Below are 25,101 nucleotides of genomic sequence, written 5' to 3'. Positions count from 1 at the left end.
CTATTGTTATCCCTACTTTACAGATGAGGAAATTGAGGCTGGGGGATGTTTAATGACTTATCCGGAGCTTGTAATCTGTAGTCTAAAGTAGGATTTGAATTCAGGATTTTCTGACTCCAGCAATTGTGTCACTTCAATGTCTCCTTTTTCATCTCTACAAAATCCTAATAGGAAGATTCTGTGGATCTAGTAAGTCTCCTTGATAAAAATAAGAGAATATAAATGGCAAGCCTTTGGAGATACTGTTCTACATTAGAGTACATTTTCAAGCACTGAAAGTGCTTCCATGTCATTCCAGTGGTTCCATGTCTCCTCTAAGCTCAAATCTAAAATTCTCTATTTGGCATCCAAGCCTCAACAACCTGACTTACCTTTCCAGTCTTCTGACATTTTCCTCTCCACTGTTATGGTGTTATCCAATGACACTGGGCTCCTCTGTAAAAAAAAAAAAAAAAAAAAAAAAAAAAAAAAAAGACATCAGGGGCAGCAGTGGATAGAGCACCAGCCCTAAATTCAGGAGGACCCGAGTTCAAATCTGGTCTCAGACACTTAACACTTCCTAGCTGTGTGACCCTGGGCAAGTCACTTAACCCCAGCCTCAGGAAAAAAAAAAAGACATCTCATCTCCCAACTTCAGGCATTCTTCATAAATGTCCCTCAAGTATGCAATGCTCTCTCTCCTCAAACTCTCTCTGTCTCTCTCTCTCTCTCTCTCTCTCTCTCTCTCTCTCTCTCTCTCTCTCTCTCTCTCTCTCTCTCTCTCTCTCTCTCTCTCTCTCTCTCTCTCTCTCTCTCTCTCTATTCTCTCATTCTCTCTCAAGTCTCAGTAACATTCCATTTCTATATGAAGGCTTTCCTGATCCTTCTCAATGTTAGTGCCTTGTTTCTGGTGATTGTCTCCAGCTTTTCCTACATAAATTTGTTTGCCTATTTTCACATTGTCTAACTGAAAGTAGGGATTGTCTTCTGGTATCCAAAGAGTACTTAATAAATGTTTATTGATGGACTGACAAAATATGAAGATTATAGGCATGAATGTGCCTTTTCTTTTTGATTGCAAAAACGTACTGGCCTTGGTAGAGTATATGTTTCTTAAAAGTTTTCCTGCAGTAAATCTATCTTGTGAAATCATAACAAAATGTGTTTTAAAAGCAAGCACAGAGATATTTTGTTAATGATTCTCTGAGTATCAGCATCAAGTTAGGCATAAAACAGGAAGATATATGCTGGCAATGGTGTTTGCCAGTATCATGAGGATATGCTATATAAAGTATGAATGGAAGAGGAATTCTCTATAGTTTGTGAAATCCTAAAGATGCTTCTTTTGCAGATGATATGTTGATTGTAGAATGCTCTTGAATACTATAGGCCAGGGCTTTGAAACCTGGGGAATGTGAGGTTTTTTTTTTTAGATTTTAAAAATTAATTTTATAATTATACATTTTTTGACAGTATATATGCATGAGTAATTTTTTAATAACATTATCCCTTGTATTCATTTTTCCAAATTTTCCCCTCCCTTCCTCTACTCCCTCCCCTAGATGACAGGCAATCCCATACATATTACATGTGTTACAGTATAACCTAGACACAATATATGTGTATAAATCCAATTTTCTTGTTGCACATTAAGAATTGGATTCCAAAGGTATAAGTAACCTGGGTAGATAGACAGTAGTGCAAACAGTTTACATTCACTTCCCAGTGTTCCTTCTCTGGGTGTAGCTGTTTCTGTCCATCATTGATCAACTGGAAGTGAATTGGATCTTCTTTATGTTGAAGATTTCCACTTCCATCAGAATACATTTTCATACAGCATTGTTGTTGAAGGGTACAGCGATCTTCTGGTTCTGCTCATTTCACTCAGCATCAGTTCATGTAAGTCTCTCCAAGCCTCTCTGTATTCCTCCTGCTGGTCATTTCCTACAGAGCAATAATATTCCATAACCTTCATATACCATAATTTACCCAACCATTCTCCAATTGATGGACATCCATTCATCTTCCAGCTTCTAGCCACTACAAAAAGGGCTGCCACAAACATTTTGGCATATACAGGTCCCTTTCCCTTCTTTAGTATTTCCTTGGGATATAAGCCCAGTAGCAGCACTGCTGGGTCAAAGGGTATGCACAGTTTGATAACTTTTTGGGCATAGTTCCAGATTGCTCTCCAGAATGGCTGGATTCTTTCACAACTCCACCAACAATGTATCAGTGTTCCAGTTTTCCCACATCCCCTCCAACATTCATCATTATTTGTTCCTGTCATCTTAGCCAATCTGACAGGTGTGTAGTGGTATCTCAGAGTTGTCTTAATTTGCATTTCTCTGATCAATAGTGATTTGGAACACTCATATGAGTGGATATAGTTTCAATTTCATCATTTGAAAATTGTCTGTTCATATCCTTTGACCATTTATCAATTGGAGAATGGTTTGATTTCTTATAAATTAGAGTCAGTTCTCTATATATTTTGGAAATGAAACCTTTGTCAGAATCTTTAACTGTAAAAATATTTTCCCAATTTGTTACTTCCCTTCTAATCTTGTTTGCATTAGTTTTGTTTGTACAGAAACTTTTTAGTTTGATGTAATCAAAATCTTATATTTTGTGATCAATAATGATCTCTAGTTCTCCTCTGGTCATAAATTTCTTCCTCCTCCACAGGTCTGAGAGGTAGACTATTTTCTCTTTCTCTAATCTATTTATTATCTCCCTCTTTATGCCTAAATCATGGACCCATTTTGATCTTATCTTGGTATATGGTGTTAAGTGTGGATCCATATCTAATTTCTGGCATACTAATTTCCAGTTTTCCCAACAATTTTTTCAAATAATGAATTTTTATCCCAAATTTGTGTATCTTTGGGTTTGTCAAACACTAGATTGCTATAGTTGTGCCCTATTTTGTCCTGGGTACCTAATCTGTTCCACTGATCTACCAGTCTATTTCTTAGCCAATGCCAAATGGTTTTGGTGACTGCTGCTATATAATATAGCTTTAGATCAGGTACACCTAGACCACCTTCCTCTGACTTTTTTTTTCATTAATTCCCTTGAAATTCTCGACCTTTTATTCTTCCAGATGAATTTTGTTGTTATTTTTTCTGTCATTAAAAAGTTTCTTGGGCGTCTGATTGGTATAGCACTAAATAAATAGATTAGTTTGGGGAGTATTGTCATCTTTATTATATTCGCTCGGCCTATCCAAGAGCACTGAATGTCTTTCCAATTATTTAAATCAGACTTTATTTTTGTGGCAAGTGTTTTATAATTTTGCTCATATAATTCCTGACTTTTCTTTGGTAGATATATTCCCAAATATTTTATACTCTCGACATTTGTTTTGAATGGAATTTCTCTTTATATCTCTTGCTGTTGCATTTTGTTGGTGATGTATAAAAATGCTGAGGATTTATGTGGATTTATTTTGTATCCAGCAACTTTGCTAAAGTTGTGAATTATTTCCAATAACTTTTTATTAGAATCTCTGGGGTTCTCTAAGTGGGTATGTGAGTTTAAAAAAAGATTTAATAACTATTTTAATATAAGTGAATCCCCTTTAATACCATAATCTTATGTATTTTATGTATTTAAAACCATTATTCTGGGAAGTCCAAAGGCTTCCTTAGACTGCTAAAGATTAGCAAGACCCTGTAGTAAGAATCTTAGGACCTCCTAAAGAAGAACTATGGCTAATCAAAGTAATCTATTAATTTACCCAGTAAAAACAAAGTGGTTGAAAAATGAATATATTAACCAAATTCTGACACATAGTTAGATGGGTTATTTCATTAGTACCTATATCTTGGGGAGATGCTACAGGCAGACAATAGCCTAGGTTCATAACTGAGTAGAATAAGATCATCCTGGATTGTATTTGGGAACTCCTTCAGGGCTTATGATCCAAACTTGATCTTTCTTCAAAAGCCTGCTTTAAAAAATAACCAGTGTCCTCTCAGTGATGCGATCTACCTACACATGATGAAACACCTTGCTCTTAGGACAATCTCAATCATCATTGACCCAGAGGGCAAAAGAAAGATCCATGGCAATAGTTATAGCACCATTGGTACTAGCGCATTTCAGTCTATTCCCTTATAGCTCTATCCATTAACTTTCCAGACCAAAATACCCATCTCAGGTCAATATGTGTTGTTTCTATTAGAATCTGTGTTTCTTGAGGGCTGGGATTGACTGTGCTTTTATATGAATGCATACATAATTTAGGGTTTATCACAGTGTTTGACCCATTTTATTTAATATTCTGTTATTCATTCACTCATTCATTTATATTGGATGTGAGTAGGTCATAATGACATTCTAGAAGTGAGATTAAGACTTTAGAGATGATCTTGTCCAATTCTCTTTTTGTAGATAATGAAACTCAGATTCATAGAGATTATAGATGTAAGAAATAGCAAAACTCAGGGCCCCGCCTCAGCTAGGTCCTATAGAACATCACTTCATTAAGGACACACACCTGGGAAAGATGGTGGGCTAGTCACATAATATGAGCAAGGGATAATAGATGAGTAACCCAAGCGTTCGGTGGGTATCTATGAATTATTAAAAGAGAGGGGAAGGCCTGCAGCTGGTTGGATAAACCCTCTGTGTAAGATTTATGGAAGAAGATGGAATGATGTTCTCAGGATGATGAAGCATGGGTGTACTGTGACCAGGATGGAGGGCCCATCCACATGATGAAGTTCACAAAAAGGGCATCTCCCGGTGATCTGGCAGATGTTAGCCAAGAATTGAGAACTAGGTTAATTTATAGAGGGATTCATTCCAAAGACAGTACCCTGCATTTATTTTAACTTTGTGGGCTCCGTATAGAGCTCAAGACTTAATTTGTTTTGCATCTCTTTAAAATATTTATCATTCAGTATAATGAACTGTGTAATACAATTTGTTTGTGAATTTTTAATTATCCCCATTTTCCCACTAGCTTGTGAGCTCCATAGAGACTGCTACACTACTGTGCATGAGAGTTATCTCTATACACCATATTTACCCAGTAGATTATAAGCTGTATGAAGGAAGGGACCATGTTTTTTCCCTTTGAATTTTGCTTCTCCTCCAGCACCTAGCACAGTACTCTGCACACAGTAACTGCAGAAAGCTGTTTGCAGAATGAATGAAAACCTTCTATAATAAGTCTATATAATATATGTAGTAAGGTGGTTGGAGGGCTTTGTTTTTGTGGAGCATCTTTTTGGCATCCTCAAGGTTGCAGTCCTAGCAGTCTCCTGGGAGAGCAGGTGGGAGCAGCACTTAGTTCTAGGGTAGAGTCGGTGGGCGGTTAATTTCCAGGTACCACATCCCTAACAGTTGGCAGCCTTCATGTTTGATCGACCACTCAGAGATGTAGCCTCCGCCCTCCACGCTGTTGATCATTTCTGCAGGTAAGAGATTAAAAATTTCGAGGGCGATTGAGCACTGGAAACATGTTTCATGGCTTGGCACAAGACTTCTTAGTGCAGGTGTTTCAGTAATTGTGATACATGGAGAGAATTTAGCCTATGGCTGGGGTCCTTAGATTTCCACCTGGGTGGCTGATAGAGGAAATAGGAAGGCTCTGGACCCTGGGAGGTGAGCAGACAGAGAATGGGAGTGGAGAGGGGGCAATAGGAACAAAAGTCATGAAGGAAACTGAAATCCTTCGAGGTTTAAGTGACTTGGTCAGGGTCATACAGGTAATAAATAACAGAATTTAATTGTCGGATTGCCTTTTCCACTTGACTGTTTTGGATTTCAGGACTTCAAGAGATGACTTCATTTATAATCCCCTATTTTTAGGCAAGTTCCTTTTTATTATCCCTATTTTAAAGTGAAGGCAACTGAGACCCAATGAGATTAAGTAATGTGCCAAATACTCTTATTTCCATTCTTATGATTCTAATTCAGTGTCCTAAATGAGTAGCTAACAAGGGCCAGGGCTGGTTAGGAAGGGGAGAAATTGGCGAGGGCAGGAATTATCAGAGGCTTCTTGGAGAAGGTGGGAATTGGATTTAAATAGACAGAGAGGAGGGAGGAAAGAAGATCACAAGAAGCAAAGAGATAGTATGAGCAAAAACACAAAGTTTAGCATGAGTATGACCTTTTGGGGGAGCAGTGTGGAGATTAGTCCCTTTACTTTGGCTGTCAGTGTGAATTGGAATCCTTTATTTTGGGGTGACATTGTGGGCTGGGACTCTTTATTTTGGGGTCTCAGTGTAGACTGGCCTCTTTACTTTAAGGAATATGTTTTTTAATCTCAGAAAATATATTTTTATTGGATATATTTGTTTACCATTTTAATAGCTTTTAATTTGATCAAATATATGCAAAAATAGTTTTCAACATTCACCCTTGCAAAATCTTGTGTTCCAAATTTTTCTCTCTTCTTCCCTCACTCCCTCCCATAAACCGCAAACATGTGCAATTCTTCTAAACATATTCCATATTCATTATGCTACACAAGAAAAATCAGATCAAAAGGTTAAAAAAAAGCAAGCAAACAACAACAACAAAAATAGGTTGAAAATATTATGCTTTGTTCTGTATTCAGTCTTCATAATTTTCTCTCTGGATGCAGATGGCTCTTTTTATCACAAATCCATTGGAATTACCTTGAATCACTCAACTGTTGAAAAGTGATCATCACATAATCTTGTTACTGTGTACAATGTTCTCCTGGTTTTACACACTTCACTCAGCATCAGTTCATGTAAGTCTTTCCAGACTTTTCTGAAATCTGCCTGCTCATCATTTCTTATAGAACAATAATATTCCATTACATTCATATGCCATATGAATGGTCGTTCTTCAACTGATGGCCATCCATCCAGTTTCCAGTTTTTTGCCACTACACAAAGGGCTGCTACAAACATTTTTGCACATGTAAATCCCAGAAAATATTATGTTAAATATGGAACTTTGTCCTGGGCATATTTTATGTGTTGTCTTAATACAGATTTTCTTTTCCAGAAAGTCCTTAAGGACAGGACTATCTCTTCTCCTTAGTCCCTCCAACTTCTCCTGGGGTCAAGGTCAAAATATTTTTTGTTGTTCAGTCATATCTGACTCTTTGTGATTATACTTGGGGTTTTCTTGGCAAATATACTAGAGGGGTCTACCATTTCCTTTTCTAGCTCATTTGACAGATGAGGAAACTGAGGCAATTGGGATTAAATGACTTGTGCAGGGTCATCTAGTGAGTATCTGAGGCTGAATTTGAACTCTGGTCTTTGTGACTCCAGCACTAGCTCTGTATCATTTAACTTCTCATATTCTCTACATAAGTCTCTGATCACCTGTCTATTGCATATAAAGAGTTGGGAAAGTTAGTTCTTGCTGGGACGACATCAAGGAAAAAAGTGACCATTAGAAACCTGCAGAAAGCAATCATCACAAATCTTGTTTAATCATTCAGTTTTACAATATGAATGTGTAAGTCACTTCCCTTACGTTAGCCTTAGTTTCCTAATCTGTCAGATGAATGGGTTGGCCTAGATGATCTCCAAATTTCCTTTCAGTTCTAATGTTTTATGATCTTAATGTTCTAGGTTACAATTCATGATTGAGACTTCAGGGTTAGTTTTAGGCACAGAGTCCAAAAAATAACAAATAGTTTTTTATTTATAGACATAAATAAATATGGATATAGATAAATACAGATATTTATGGATATAGATTTTATTTCTTAAATGTTTTAAGATTTACAAAGCAATTTCTACTTGATCCTCAAAACTAACCTATGAATTAGTTAGGACAATTATTCTCACTTTCATTTTACAGATGAAGACCAGAAAGGCAGCATGGGTAATAGAAAGACGTTGGATTTGGAATCAAGATGAACTGATTAGAATCCGAGCCTTAATATGAAGTAGCTGAGAGGCAAGTAGGTAGTGCAGTGGATAGAGCATCTTCTCTGGAGCCAGGAAGACCTGGGTTCAAATGTAGCCTCAGGTACTTGCTATCTGTGTGATGATGGGCAAATCAGTTAACCCTGATTGCTTCCAAAAAGAAAAGTTACTTATCTTCAATCTAGTCCTTTTTCTCCTCCATAAAATTAAAGGGTTTGATTAAATAATCTCTAAAGTCTCTTCAGGTTATAAACCCTATGATCCTAAGTGATTTATTGGTACTGGTGAAGGCAGGATGTGAAACCAGGTTTTCTGAATCCAAACCTAGGGGGTTCTTCCCATTCACCACCCCACACTGCTTCTCTATAAAAGCATTGTTTAATGTAAAGAATCATTCTTTCATCCTGAAGTAACTAGTTCTTGAATATTTCCAATCTTAGGTCTATTCCAAACTATTTGTCTGGCAATTAGGCCTTTTGCTTATTTACTTATTGCTCATTTATTCTGCTTATTTTCCTCAGTTTCCACATCTGTACAATGGCTATAATACAGAACACTGCTTACCCACTTACAAGGTTATGAAGATGAAAGGAAACAATTGATGTTAAAATGATACAGAAGTCATCAATTGTGGCAGGAATCCAAAACTGCCATTATAAAAATGCAAATTTTTTCAAGAGGTTAACATATTAAGTTATTATCCACAGTTAACACCTTAATATGACTTAATCTATCTGCTCAATTTCCAAGCATGACAGAGAGACATCTTTTGAGGGGGGTTCAGGGAGAAAATAGGGAAAAGCCCAGGTAGGCCAGTCTTGGTGGGATACTGTTAGGGAAGGGATATTTTTGGAATTAATAGGTAAGATGAGAAAATAGGAAAATAGTCTTTGCCTCTCTGACAATTTGTCCAGAGAGAAGCGTCCTTATGTCTCATCTAGGAAAAGCTTCAGCAAGTATTGCCTTAGGAATAAGAAGGTAGAGGAAGACTTGCCTGTTAAAAAAGGCGTTGTTAGATTTGGAGGTTCACAGATTTAGAGATGAAAGGGACCTTGGAAGTTATTTTATCCAATTGACTCATTTCACAGGCCCAGATGAAGAACATCCTAGTTGATATCAAGATAGGCTATCCAGTGACCTCCTCATGTTTTTCTTCCAGTGCGCAGTAACCTCCTCCTCTGCAAAAACTCTCTGAGTCTATGTGTCCCATAAAAACCAGGCTCAAGCTTCATGTGCTCTGTCAAGCTTTCCTTGGTCACCCTTGCCCAAAATGACCCCTACTTCCACTAACTCCCACACTTCTGTCGTGGCACTTAGTATTCACGGCTCTCACTTATGACCTTTCCTGTGTCATTCATCTCCCCAGCCAGATTGTAAAATCCATGAGGGCAGTACCCTGACACACTACTCTCTGCATTGCACTTTGCATGATGCTGAATGGGAATTATCAGCCTGATGGATGATGGGGAATTTGTTTCTCCAGTAAACCCAGGTTTCATTCTGTATCAGTATGAGATGATGGGAAAAAGCCCAACATTTTGACTCATGGGACCCAGGCTTGAATCCCAGTGCTGACCCTTTTTACCTGTGTGACCTTGTCTAAGGCAGCAGCTTTTTGGGTCTCAGTTTCTTTACTTGTGAAGTGAGGTAACTACATGGGTAGTTAGGTGATGCAGGGGAGAAAGTGCTAGGCCTGCAGTGAGGAAAACTCATCAAATCCAGCCTCAGATACTTACTAGCTGTGTGATTGCCCTTTTGGTCTCAGTTTCCCCATCTGTAAAATGATCTGGAGAAGGAAATGGCAAACCACTTCAGTTCTTTGCCAAGAAAGCCCAAAAATTGGGTCATGAAAAATCAGACACTACTTAAACAACTGAACTACAGAAGTACATAACCTCTAAAGTCCTTTCCAGATTTAAATCTGTGATCTCGCAAAATTTCAACACAAACACCCGCCTCCACAAAATAACAAGATGATCTCTGAGGTACCTTTCTGTGATCTGTATCTCTCTTAGGGCAGTAGACAAAGAAAAGGTCATCGTGAAACATCACCTTCCGTGCCCCAGCCCTGCCCAGTCTCTTATGTTCAGTGTTATGGTATTCATTCTGTACCTCTGATATGGCAAGCATGGATCACATATCTAGACCTTAAAGGCAATCTAGTCCAACTTCCTCCATTTTTTTTTTTTTTTACAAATGAGAAAACTGACTTCCTGGAAGATCAAATAGCTTGACAAAGGTCACAGGTAATAGATGTCAGAGGGGAAGTTTGAGTCCAGATCTTCCAACTCCAAATCAATGATTACTTTGTACTCATTTTTGTACTCCACCATTCTGACCATGGCTATGCCCTCTGGAAGGCTGATGAGTGCAACTAGGGATGGCAATTAAAAAAAAAAACTTTGCTTTTGGAATTGCTGAAACTTAAGGAATTTCTTGGTTCTTAATACCTTGGACTTTCTACTGGTCAGTGCTAAGTAGAACTTTGCTCTCTCTCAATATATATATATGTGTGTGTGTGTGTGTGTGTGTGTGTGTGTGTGTGTGTTTTGGAAGTCCTCTCATCTTAGATGATCTGGGAGCATAAATTATCCAGCCCTGGTGAGGAGCAGGAGTGTTGCACAGTCCCTCAGCAGCATCAGGCTGAATAACTGATGATGATTAGTTAAATCATAACATCGCTCATGCCATGCATAAAGGATGAGCCAACTGGTGGAGCTGCCCCGATGAGATGCACCGTTCTCAGCTTCTGATGACTCCCACTTTGTAGCCCCAAAGAACCCAGCTCATCTCTGCCTTGCTGCGTGTGTGTGTGTGTGTGTGTGTGTGTGTGTGTTATCTGGCACATCAAGCAAGGCGACAATGAATATATATTGACCTTATTATAGCAGCCGGCTGCTTGTGCCAGAAGCATCCAGGCATACTTTGCACAAATTAAAGCTGTCAGCATGTAATTTATGGTTCATTGGGAAAGAGGAGCCCAGCTTGGAGGGGGAACAGCCAGGCTGGGGGAGCAGGCAGGTAGGCAGTGAAACTGCATGATAAAATATCCCCACTAATGATGTGATGCTAAAGCTGAAGTGTCATTTCCATTCTGTTTGGCACATTCTTCCTTCCTCCTTACTGTAGGAGCCAGATCTCTCCCCTTCCCCCAAGCCTCCCCTCCTCCCCTCCTTCCACATGGGTTTTTTTCTTCTGAGGCAAAATTACTGGTTGTACCTGAAAAGCATAGAGTAGGTACGCTTATTCCTGGCCTGGGAGAGAAAGCAGTCCTGTTCTGAGCTGTCTCCCAAGCCTATAATACGACATCATTTTCCTAACACACCCAAGAGCGACTTGACACCTCCAGTTGTGTGTGTGATTAAAGTTTTACTCCTTTTCCTGCCCCCTCCCCTTGCTAGCGTGGAGAACAGATTAAACTCTAAGTAATAGATCTCGGCTCCCGTGCCAGCCTATTGATATACACAGTACACAATTTGACACAAAGAGTAAGTTAGACATCACAAACAACAGGCTCCGCTCTCTGCTGCTCTGAATTCATTTGCAGTTCACTAAAGCGTCTGCCTCCTCCAGGCCCATTTTGATCTTTTTTTAAAAATTTTTTGCAGAGAGGAGGGGGCGAGATACATGGGAAGAACTCATCCAGGAGACAGGAAAGGGGGAGGTAAATGGGTGGGCAATGCACTGAAGCCTGGATGGTAACTAGTGGGACCTCTGCCAGTCTAGGCTCCCCGAATAGCAATTCAATTCAATTCATTGCATCCTGGACATTTTGTGCTGGAAAGGACCTTGGAGATCATCTGGTTTGAGCCTCATTTTATAGATGTGCAATCATGGGAGGACTCCCTTGTGCTCAGTCTAATGCTAAGACCTGAGAGAGAAGCAACAGGAGCCGAAGGCCTGATTTTTTCCCCCTCAAGGAAGGAGAATCCAGCTATAGTTTGTTGTGGTTGATCAGTCATCAGCCAGCTCTCCTTGGCCTCCTCTGGGGTTTTTCTGTGGAAGATATTGGAGGGATTTGCCATTTCCTGCTCCAGTTTATTTTTACAGATCAGGAAACTGAGGCAGACAGGGTTAAGTGATTTGCCCAGGGTCACACAGCTAGTAAGTTTCTGAGGCAGGATTTTGACTAGAAAGCTAAGTTTTCCTGACTCTATCCATTGTGCCAGCTAGCTGTCCCTCTGGCAGCAGAGGCAAGACATAAACGTGAAAAGTTCAATATCAATAATAATTTCTTTATATTTTGCAACATCTTTATAGTTTGCAGAGTGTTTTCATGTTCATTAACTGATCTGATCCTTTCAACAGTTGTGCAATCCTAGATATAGAATTGGAAGGGACTTTGATGCTCTCAAGATCAACCCCTTCATTTTGCAAATGAGGAATGGAGACCCAGAAAGCTTCATGGAATCGTACATTTAGAGATGAAGCAACTTGTCACACATGGCAAAGTAAAGACTTGAGCTTGGGTCCTCTGACTCCAAATTCAGAGTTATTTCCCCTGCTTCACACAAGAGTAATGTGCATTATTAGGTTTATTTGATGGATGAGGAAATTGAGGCTGGAGAGGTGAAAGGGACTTGCCTGATGCCCCAAGGATATTGAGTAAGCCAGCCAGGATCAGGATGCTCCTGTTTGGAATATATGGGCTGGGAGGAAATGGGGTCAGGCACGAAGGCGCAGTCAGAGAGGACAACCACAGAACTGGGTGGGGGCCTCAGTAAAGATGGAAGTAGTTGAAAGAGCACCTGGATGCAACTTCATCCACTTTCGTGGATCCCAGGGACTACTGCTTTCTAGCTAGTTCCTGTACCTCAAGGGCTCCTCAGAGGCTTTTGGTAAGTATGTGTTGCTTCTGCTACAGCTGAAGAGGACTCTGGGCTTGCCAAGGACCAGGTGGGAAGTGATTGCATGCTGCATTCCTAGATGATCAGCTCTCAGCCCACCTCTTTCCCCCCGTCGTCCTCCGCCCCTCAACCCAATGCTTCCACCGGCAGCTGCTCCTCAAGATGGCAAGCTGAGAGGTGGGTGAAGGTGATGATGAAGGGATAACATTCCTGGGATAATATGACATTTGGAAATGTGTATCAGCTGGTTAATGTGTTTTTTTCCCTTTTATTTTCTTCCTCTTTCCCCCATTGTTCTTTGAAGAGCTAACAAAAAACAAAAAAAGAAAGAAAAAATACAAAAAGACTAGGATTTACCACATGTTTGATACTGGGGATTTCATTAGGAAGGACACACTATTTAGAGCTGGAAAAGATCTTAGAGATGACTTATTCTAATTGAGGGATAGTTGAACAGCTCAGTGGATAGGGTATTGAGCCTGGAGTTAAAAAGACCTGAGTTTAAATTCAGCTTCATACACTAACTAGTTGTGTAACTCCAGGCAAGTTCCACTATTTACCTCAGTTTCCTCATTTCCTCATTCCTCCAAATGAGCTGGAGAAGGAAATGGTAAAGCAGTCCATTATCTTTGCCAAGAAAAAGTACAAAGATGTAAGGGTTGGCTGAACTTGTTGTTTAGTTGTTTTGTTCATATCCAACTCTCATAGAAGTGGAAACTGAGACCAGAGATGAAAACTGTTTGCTTGAAGTTTCTGTTTATAAGTATGAAGAGAGACATTTGGACCCAGAGCTCCCAGTTCAGAGTCCCTTCCATTGTACCATGCTGCCTCCAAGAAACAGGTCACAAGAGTGCAGGGAGTCTGAGACCCAAGGACGAGTCCTGACTCTTCCACTGACATGGTTTGTATTCACAAATTGGACAATTTGGAACTCAGGTTTCTTTTTATCTGTAAAATAAAGGGGTTGGACCTTTAAATTACCTGTAAACTCTATGATTCTGTTATCATGGCTGGTTTTAGGCACACAGGCTGTCCGACACATGATGATATCTGGCAGGGTGACCCTGCTCAAGGTGATCTGCCTTATCTAGCCTACCACTAGTGCCGGGAATTCTATCATTAATGATTGATTTCTTTGCTTCTGAAATCTCCTTTTAACAACAGTTCATATTCATATGGACTTCATAGTTTTTAAATGAATTGCCTGAGTTCAAATCTTGTCTCAATATTAACTAGCTGTGTGACTTTGGGCAAGCCACTGTTTGCCTTGGTTTTCTCATCTGAAAAGGAAAATGGCAAACCACTCACCAGTATCTTTGCCAAGAAAGCCACAAATGTGGTCAGGAAGAGTTAAACAACACTAAAATGACTGAACACCATATCATCACATAAAAGCTTTGGTAGCCTAGCTTTTGAGCTGAGCCTTTAAAGAAAGTTGGAGTTTCTAAGATGTGGAAATGAGAAAGGAAATATATTCTAGGCATGGTAAGCAATCTATGCAAATACAGTAAGACACAAACTAGTATGACCAGTTCAGAGAGTAGTTAGCAGGCCAGTTTGGTTGTGATGTAGAGCTTATGAAAAGGAAATAATGTAAAAAAATATTAGAAAGGTAGGGGAGAGCCATTTTGTGGCATTTTTGTCCTTAAGATAATAGGGAATCCTTCAAGATCTTTGAATGATGGGGTGACCTGGTCAGATCAGTCCCTAAGGAATATTAATTTAAAGGATAGAATAAAAAGTAAGAGAACTTAGAGGCAAAGAGACCAATAAGGAAGCTATTGTAATAGTCCAGCACAGAGGTGAGTTACCCAGAAAGGGTACACAAATTATCCATTGTTTAATAGAATACTTAATAAACATTTGCTGAATTAAAGTAAATTTAATGATCAGACACTTTAGGGAAAATTAGTTGGCTGCCATAAAATAGAAAAGTCTTTTAGGAATGAGATATAGGATGAATCCTGTGTATCAGAAAGGGAGCAGGGAACACCAGCAGAGGACAGAGGGGGACCCTGAAAGGGGTTGGGAAGTTGTCAAAGACACAAGTAGCCTCCTCCTCCCTCCGTTTTGCCCTGAGCCAGCCAATCTTGCATATACTTCTCTGTTCAACAGGGATGCCTGTCAGGGCAGAATAGCAGACAGGGGTGCCATCAGCAGAATGAGTTCAAAGTAGAGAAGCATCGAATGCTGTCTTGGTCATCAGCTCATTCTTTCATGCTTCTATGAGTTAAGAGCAAATGAATCAGAAACAGAGAACAGACACTCTCAGCCTCCGGCTTGATTTGGGTTTAAAAATAGATGGGGAAAGAATTTGACAAACCACAATTTGGAACTGATATTTATTTATTTCTCCCCCAGAACCCCCTAAAGGTATGAAAAGTAGATAATAGACTTTTCCTAAATCCAGCAGGGAGAGCTACCTATGACTATGTTTGACCCCATTGCCTACAGGTCATCAGGCAAACACATCCATGCATAAACTATTCTATTGGTTATCCCCATTTCCCAAACTAGAAATAGGCTGTATGTGTGTCAGAGATAGGATGGGAGGGCAGCATCATCAAATGATGACTGAGCTTTTGTCATACAACCTTGCTTCTCTTCATAATCAAGCTCACAGGCAGCCATGCTAGCGAAGAATTTTCACTAGGGAATGGTCACTTAGATTAAATCCTAAAGGAAGGAATGTCTGAGCAGATGGGAAGGAGGAAGGACTGAAAGTCTTCAAGAAATCACTATATTTGGGGGGAGGTTGTAGCATATATAATATTTAGGGGGGGAAAACAGATCTACTGGGAGGATACAGTATTAAAAGTAAAGAACGTGGATTCAGATCTCAGCCTCACAATTTAATAGATGTATGAGCTTAAGCAAGCAACTTTAAGCCTCAAGTTCCCTAGCTATGAAATGAGGAGGTTGTACCAGAGAATCTCTACACCCTCCCTTTTAATTCTAACATTCTTGGATTCAGAATTAAAATGAAAGAACCTTCATGAGGACCTATAAGGTATGTTTGGGGAATGGTTATTACTCTAGTTTGAATAGAGAATCATGTGTATAAAGACAGGCAGTAACACATAAAGGTAGGATTGGGCCCAGAATGTCTTTGAAAACTAGGTTAAGGAGTTTCGTCTACATTTGGCAGTCAGTCTGGAGCCATTAAAGGTTTCTGATGACATGATCAGGCTTGTGTATTAAAAATGTTAATCTGGAAGTAGGATATGGGATAGATTAAAGAGGAAATAGATTAGGAAGGCCCTTTGTGTCCCATTTTCCTTACATGTCTAAACCAGGATGGATGCAGTAAGGGACTGGGGAGGGAGTAGGAGAGAACTATTTTCCCTCTTCTCCTAGCAATAACGGCCACTTATGGTGAAAGCACATAGCAGTGTGCTTGCCCAAACCTGACACTCAAGTTACTAAACTTCCCAATTTGGCAGAATTGTCTTTTGCCTTTCTATTTGCTTCTCTAACAGAGATCAAAGACCAGATCCTCAGAATGGGCATTTCCAGCCTTGAGATTTAACTTATAAGTAATCCTGACTTTGAGTTCATGAATTTGAGAACCGGGAATCAGCTGCTCAGTGGGAGAAAATTCCTGTAAGAACATGCTTTATCTCTACTTATCTACCTAACTACCTGTCTGTCTGTTTCTCTGTCTGTCTATCTATCTATCCATCTTCCTACCTAACTATCCATCTTATTTTATTTTTAAGAACATGCTTTTTAAAGCTTTTCAAAGGATCCTTATCTGCTTCTCATTACTATCTGGCCAATTTCCTTATCTTCTTTCCAGCTGAGGTCTCAGCTCTGAAGGAACACTGGGCTTTTTTTTTTTTTTTTTTTTTTTCCTTCATGCCATTTCTTAATTATTTCTACATTTTGTCTTTATGCAGACATCCATTCCCCTCTTCCTACCAGGTCCCCCTTCTGGGTTATCTTTCCCCTTTAAAATGTAAGCTACTTGAGGGAAGGGGCTATTTTGCTTACTTATATTTATCTTCCTTCTGTTTAGCACAATTCCTGACACATAAAAAAAGCTTAATATATCTATCTATCTATCTATCTATCTATCTATCTATCTATCTATCTATCTATCTATCTAAATGTGTGTCTACCTACCTACCTGCCTTTTTATCTATTATTTACTACCTGTTATCTATTTATCAACCTATCATCTGTCTGTTTATCCTATCTGTTCTATCTTTTTTCTTTTCTCTTTCTACTCTCTCTAGCTACCTATTTTTTAATTTTTATTTTATTATAATTTTTATTGACAGTACATATGCATGGGTAATTTTTTTTTACAACATTATCCCTTGCACTCACTTCTGTTCCAACTTTTCCCTTCCCTCCCTCTACCCCTTCCCCTAGATGGCAGGCAGTCTGATACACGTTAAATATAGTATATCCTAGATACAATATATGTGTTCAGAACCGAACAGTTATCTTGTTGCACAGGAAGAATTGGATTCAGAAGGTAAAAATAACCTGGGAAGAAAGACATAAATGCAAACAGTTTACACTCATTTCCCAGTGTTCCTTTTCTGGCTGTAGCTGATTCTGTCCATCACTGATCAATTGGAACTGAATTTGATCTTCTCCTTGGTGAAGATATCCACTTCCATCAGAATATAGTGTTGTTGTTAAAATGTACAGCGATCTCCTGGTTCTGCTCATTTCACTCAGCATCAGTTCATGTAAGTACTACCTATCTATTTAAGAAGCTGCTGAAACAAGTTAGTAATGATGACCTGAACATGGTGGTAGCTATAGTAATGAAAATAAAGAAACAAATGAAAGTGCTTATGGAGGTAGAATCAGCAGGACTTGCCAACTGGGTGGCTTTGGGGATTAAAAAAAGTTTTTAATGTGGATGGAATACAAGGAAACTTGTCACTGGCAAATTTCCCCTCTTCCCATTCAAAAAGCAATCCTTAAGCTCTATTTTGTTTAAGGCACAGGGGTGAGTTGTAGGGATACAAAGATAAAAAGAGAAAAAAGATGACACTTGTTTTCAAGTGGCTTACATTCTTCTAAAAACAAATATGACATGTATACTATGTGACAACTAAGACTGGCTCAGAAAAAGAAATATAATTAGTTTATTGTAACAGATTAATTCTTCTTTCATAACTGAAAATACTCCACCTAGTATTCAAGCTAGCCTCAATACACGACTGATTAAGTATACAGGTTTTTAACTATGCAAAAACAAACAGAATTTGAAGTGAACCATAGATAAAAAAAAAAAAGAAATGTAAATAGAGAATGAGACTCTTAATGAAATTCTATCTTAATTAAACAGGTCCAAATTCCACTGACTTTAGTCACTGTGGCCATTCAGGGCATATATCTCCAATCTAGGGAGTGAAACTTGGGAGCAAGGGCAAGGCACCTTGGAAATGGGAGTATTACTTGAAGGTTGGGAGGGGAGGATGGAAAGTTTTCCATTGCTACTCAAAGTTCTTGAAGAATTCTGGTGTTCCTGGAAGCAAGACAAGACCAGAAAGAAAGAAAATTAAGAAGCAGAGATGGCATACTTCCACTCTTTAGCAGCCCATAGAGAGTAGAGCAAGAAGCAGAATCAAGAACACATCTTCTCTAAGCCCTGCCCAATGTTTCTGGTCCAATTACCTTATAAGATCTGGTCCTCTTAGGACCACCTCCCTGGAGAGCATGCATTTATCTGCTTGGAAAGCAGGGACAGAAAAAGTAGTCCTTGTAGGAGAACTGTCAGTGCCCAGTGGTCCATTTCCTTCCACACCATTAAATCAAAGAAATTCTGCCCTAAGTTAATTTTTTAAAATAAGTTTTTGTTGAGGTCTTTTTTTGCTATTTATATCACCATTCCTCACCCCAAGTATCTCTCCTTTTCACCTTCTCCCTCCAAAAGAGTCACTGAATTTCACAAATCACATTTTTAAAGACAAGAAAAAAAGGAAAAAAGAGAATAATTGATTAATATATTGAAAAACTCTGCAAATATGTGCAATGTGCAATACATGTAGACTTCTCACCTCTACAAAGGGTGGATTGAGTGTCTTCTTATATTTCTTCTTTCAAGTCATGCTTATTCTTTATAATTTTGTAATATATTTTTTGATTGGACCTATGGTTCTTTTCATTGACATTGTAATCTTGGCATATATTAATTTCTTGGCCCTCCTTATTCACTCTGAATCAGTTCATTTAAGAAGTTCCATGTTTCTTTATCCTTCTATTCACCATTTCTTAAAACACAATAATATTCTATTGTATTCATATACCACAGTTAGCCACTTTCCAATAAATGGGTACCCACCTTTTTCTGCCACAAAAAAGTGCTGCACTGAATATTTTGTCTATCTCTGGCATATTTCTATCTTTGACTGCTGTGGGTTATACGTTCAGTAACGGGACCATTGAGCCAAAGGCCATGAATAATTTAGTCACTTCTTTCATATGATTTTAAATTGTTTTCTAGAATGAGTGGACCAATTCATAGCTCTAGTAACAGCATATTAGTATGATTATATTACAACAATCTCTCCAACAATGACCATTTCCATCTTTTACTACATTTGTCATCTTTGCCAATTTAGTGGGGATGAGGTGCTTTTGACTACTCTTAAAATAGGGAATTCAGGAAAGAAAAAGGGAAAGTATGGAAGTAGGGTTGGAGAGGTGAGAGAAGATGATTAATGCATTTTTAATATGAAAAGAATGAAACATCCAGATAAAGAAGTCCCTTGGGTCATTAGAATTGTGGTTCTGGAACTTGGAAGAGAAATTCAGACTAGATCAATGGATCTGGGAATCATTTGTATGGAGAGGAGCTTTGTAAGTGAATGGGATCACCAAGAAAGAGGGATTAGAAGATCCCAGGGTTATATTTCATCTATAACATGATTTTATGGTTTATACCTACACTACTAAGATCATCAATTTAGAGTTAGAGAGAAACTTTGAGGTTATCTAGTCCAACTCTCTCATTTTTACAGATGAGGAAACAGAAATCCAGAGAGGTCAGTGACCTAGAGAGGTTAAATGCCCAGGGTCATACAGGCAGACTCTTTTTGTCCCATGGTAAAAGGAAAGAAAGACAGAAAGTATTTGGAAAGTATTTCTTTTTTAATTTTCATTTTAGAGATGCAGGGAAAGCACATCTTTTAGGCAACTGAGTGGTACAACAGATAGAGCCCTGGATATAGAGTCAGGTTAGATCTGAGTTCAAATCTAAGCTCAAATACTAACTAGCAGTCACTTAACCTCTATCTGCTTGCCTGTAGAAGAAAAAGTGTATGTATTTTCTTAGTAAAAGCTCTTTATGGAACTCAGTAAAATACACATCTACCTTTTCTCCTCCATTTTCCTTATCCTCCTCCCTTCACAAAAACAAACCACTAAAATCTGCCCTATCACAAAGTCTGGTCGTGAGGATGAAATAAGAAATTTGAGCCAGTCTTCCTGACTCCATGATCATTTGGCTACCTATTATTCCATAGTCAACTCTCAAGTTTGAGGTAATAATTTGTTTTGTTTATGCTTTATCTCCACATGTAGACTATAAACTCCTCGAAGGCAGGGACTTGCTGTCATGCTTTGTATCCTTCACAGATCATAGGAGAGTCTTTTATAAAGTAGGTACTCAATAATTGTGTTGACCAGTTCATTGAATGAGGAACTTAACTTCTCTACTTGTTTTCACATTTATAAAAGCAGAGATCACTATTCCTGGACTGGTTACATCTCAGGAGTATTTGGAGGGATTCAGTTATGTGATGGTTAGAAAAGCGCTTTGAAAAATATCTAGAATGGTCTTGTCTCTGAGTCTGCCTTCTGGCTAGTGAGTAAAGGGAGGATTTGTGAAGGTTGGGGAAGACATTGGTAATTTCTTCTAATTCCCTCTCTACCCCCACCCTCCCTCATGCTTTCCTCCAGCACTTTAAGAATATGGATATGTGGGCACTGTGGCCTGAAGAAACATAGAAGCTCCGGAAAAACCCATCAATATGTTATCAAGCACTGGGTTGTTCAATAATTAATCTTCATCTGGGAGTGAAGCTTCTATTTCAATAATGGAAGGCACCTCAAGGAGAACTATTGACAGGCTGGAGACAACTATAGGGTGAAGGGTGGGCAGGGAAAGTGCCTTATCTCCTGCTTTGGCATTCAAGCCAGAAGGGGCCTGAAGGAATGCCAAGTGCAATCTTATGCATTTGACAGTTGACAGAACTGAGATTTAGAGAGGAGCAATTTGCTTAAGGTGATACAGAGCGTATTAGCAGAGCTGGATTTAGGATCAGGTCCTCTGGCTCTCAATTTACTGTCTGTGCCATCATATAAAATGCCATCCTTTAGATAGAAGTTAATTGAATTTCTATGTGATGCATAAGTTAGATACCCTTAGACTAGCTTTTTTTAAAGTAGTAGTTTAATTGATTTTTTCCAATTTTTAAAAAATGTATTTAAAGCTTTGAGTTCCAAATTCTATCCCTCCCTCCTTCCTTTATTCCTCCATAAGATGGTAAGCAATCAAATATAAGTTATACAAGTGCAATTGTGTAAAGCATTTTCATATTAGTCATTTTGTACAAGATGACTCAAATAAAAGTGGAAAAATAAGACAGAAAGTAAAAAAGTTTTCAGTCTGTATTCAATCAATATCAGTTCTTTCTCTGGGATTGCTTATTTCATTGTATTGCTGAGAATAGCTAAGTCATTCACAATTCTTCATTGAACAAAATTGCTATCATTGTGTAAGACCAATCTTCTGGTACTGTTCACGTCATTATGTATCAGTTCATGTAAGTCTTTCCAGGCCTCTCTGAAATCATCCTGCTCATCATTTCTTATAGCACAATAATGTTCCATTACAATCTTATACCACAATTTGTTTAGCCATTCTCTGATTGATGGGCATCTCTTTGATTTCCAATTCTTAGCCACTACAAAAAGAGCAGACCAACACCTTTTTTTTCTCTCAATAGATTTTACTTTTTCCAATGCAGATAAACAGAGTTTCCAATTTATGTAATTTGGCAGTCTATACTTATATATATACATATATATATATATACATATACATATATATATACATATACATATATATATATATACTTACAATCAGCTAAGTAGTGAAATAGATAAAGTACCATTCCTGAAGTCAGAAAGATGCATCTTCCTGTGTTCAAATCTTGCCTGAACAAATCACTTAACCCTGTTTGCCTCAGTTTCCTCATCTCTCAAATGAGCTGGAGAAGGGAAAGGCAAATCACTCTAGTAACTTCCAAGAAAACCCTAAAAGGAGTCACAAAGAAGATGAAATACCTGAATAACAATAATAAAAATGCTCATGTATGTGTGTGTGTCCTGGCTCCTCACTAGAGTATGAAGAGACTGCCTCTTATTTAAAATTTGTGTTTTTCTTCATGTCCTGATTTATAATCAATAGACATTAAATACCAACTATTTGAGAGGCATCATGGAGCAATTAGAGAGTCTACATCTGACATGTATTATCTTTGTCCCTGGCAACTCTAATGCTATAAATTGAAGAAAAAATGCCATTGTGCACTGGTGAAAGAAGTTTTCTCCCTTGGAAATTCCCACTAATAATTAAATCCTAGTTCTGTTCTCTCTCATTATCAAGCATATCAAATATAGAGCTGAATGATGAAGATACAATAGCAGAAATGAATCAATTCCTACTCTCAAGGCTCTTATATTCTACTGGGGGAGGGACCATAAATATATATGCTTATGCAAAAATAAATATACAATTTGGTGGGAGGATGAACTAGCAGCTGAGAGGATTCTGGGGAGGCTTCATGCAGATGGTGGCACTTGAAATGAGCTTTGAAGAAAAGTAGTGAGTAGGACTGGACTCAGGAAAGCTCATTTTCCTAAGTTCAAATCTGGCCTCAGATACTATCTGAATTTGTGCCTCTGAACAAATCACTTAACCCTGCTTGCCTTGCTTTGTCTATCCATAAAATAAGCTGGAGAAGGAAATGTCAAGCCATTCTAGTATTGTTGCCAAGAAAATCTCAAAAGCGATCATGAAGAGTAGGTCACCACTGAAATGACTGAATAACAAAAAGGATTCTAAGGGGCAGAGGAGAAAAGGGAATGTATTTTAAGACTGGGAGCCAAACTGTAAAAATATGGAGACTGGATCTGCATACATTAGATACCTAATGTTTTCCCAATCCTAATGACAAAATTACCACATATAAAACAATCAGAGAAAAATTAAATTGTGTCTATATTATATATGGTTACATGATAAACATTATAGGATATATAAATCTTGCATCAATCCCTACCCTCAAAAGAGAGTCTATAGTCTAATGAAAACATGGGAAGTAGACTCAGATAACTACATGAAATATATATATTATATTCACATTATATAAAATAAATAATACAAACTATGTAAAATAAAACATTATAGCATGGTAAGCAAATTAGAGAGATGCAAAAGAAAATGACACATGAAGTCTAAGGATGAAGACTGGTACCAGCATAGAGAAGCAGGGTTTCATGAAGGAAGCTTTCAATGGATTTTAAAAGGAAAGAGTTAGGAATAAGCATTTATGACCTACTATGTACCAGAGAGGGTACTAAATGCTTTTACAAATACTTTCTCATTTCATCCTCACAACAGTCCTGAGATTTAGGTGTTATTATTATCCCCAATTACATTTGAAGAAACTGAGGCAGACAGAGATTAAGTGAATTAATTGCCCAGGGAGTCAAAGCTAGTAACTGTTTAAATCCTGATTTGAACTCAGGTCTTTGAACTCCAGACCTGACACTTTATCCACTGAACCACTAGCTGTCTCTAGGATGGATAGGCATTGTACAGACCAGGTCAATGGAAAAGATCCTATTTTCAGTCCAGTTTGTCTGCAAGTAATTTAAACTCTTCAAGAGCAGAGGCCATGCTTTTAAATCTCCTAAAGCAACATGGAGGCCAAATGATAAAGTGGTAAGAGTGCTTGAGTTAGGTTCAAAAGGCTTGGGTTCAACACTCTGCCATTTAGTAGTGATGTGACATTGAACAACTCATTGAACTTCTTTTGGCCTTGGTTTCCCTCTCTGTAAAATGAGGAGGTTAGATAAGATAATTCTGGCTCTGACACTTACTATCTAGGAGACTAGAGGCAGGCCATTTAATTTCTCTCTCAATGGGCTAGTAATATTTGGACTCCTACATTCCAGGAGTGTTATTAGGGATATGCTTTTAACCCTGGAGAAGTGAATTCTCACTAGTGGATGATCTTGAAGAAATATTTTAATGCTAGCATTCTGTGTATGTGAGACACATTCAAGACTTTTTAATTTGCTTTCAGTTTGTGACCAAAGCCAGTTTTGATGCTCTGCTGCTCTTACCAAGGGATGCTGCTTGGAAAAGTAGTCATTTGTCTTCAAAGCCCTTCTTTCCCTTTTTGTGTGTTTCAAATTGCTATGTATAGCTTCATCTGCACTTGATATCAATCCAGCAATTATTATTCTTTTCATCTTGTCATTCAACTAGTTCCAAATTGCCCATTCTATATCTATTTATTTCATCTGCCAGAATACCATGAGAGACCTTATTAAATACTTTGCTAAAAGTCAGGTATAATATGTCTATGACATTCCCCTGTTTTCTTGATTCTGTTCCAAAAAGGGAAATGAGGTCAGGTTGACATAATCTATTCTTGATGAACCCATGTTACTTCTTGTGATCACTGCTTTCATTTTTAGATACTGCCAAACCTTTCTTTTAATAATCCCTCCTAGGATCTTGCCAATAACTGAAATCTTACTTGAAAATTAATTCTCTTCTTCCTTTTGAAGTTCAGGACATTTGTTCATCTATACTCCTGTAGGTAATCTCTCTCTCCCCAATTTTTCAAAACTCTTTGACAGTGGCTTAGCAATTGTATCCATAGGTTCTCTGAGTATTTTGGGATATAGTTTATCTGGGTCTAATTCATCAAATTTATTGAAGATAATTATGCAATTTCTTTTTAGTCAGACCTTTTCTTTGAGTTTCTATATCTTGTCAATCATCCTTTTGTAGCCTTTCTAGGTCACTCTAGAGAAGCAAAAGAAGAATTTGGTCATTCTGCCTTCTCTCCATTATCCTATCTACCACCCATTGAAGACCTAGCTCTTCTCTTATGTTTCTCTTGCCTCTATAATAACCAGAGCAAAAGATTTTGGATGTATAGAAAAAAATTATTTTAGAATTATACAATATGGGTTCAAATTTTGGCTCATTTACTTTTTGCATGTAGAATCTTAGAAAAGTCTCTTAAACTTTATCCATTTCAGTAAAATGAGAGAATTAGACTCTCTTGTCTCAAAAATATCGCCAGTTCTTGAGTCTTCTCTTTTAAAAAATCATTATCAATTTCTTGTTCTGA

Source organism: Sminthopsis crassicaudata, chromosome 2, assembly GCF_048593235.1.
Source record: "Sminthopsis crassicaudata isolate SCR6 chromosome 2, ASM4859323v1, whole genome shotgun sequence".
Classification (NCBI taxonomy): Eukaryota; Metazoa; Chordata; class Mammalia; order Dasyuromorphia; family Dasyuridae; genus Sminthopsis; species Sminthopsis crassicaudata.
This window is presented reverse-complemented; position numbering follows the sequence as displayed.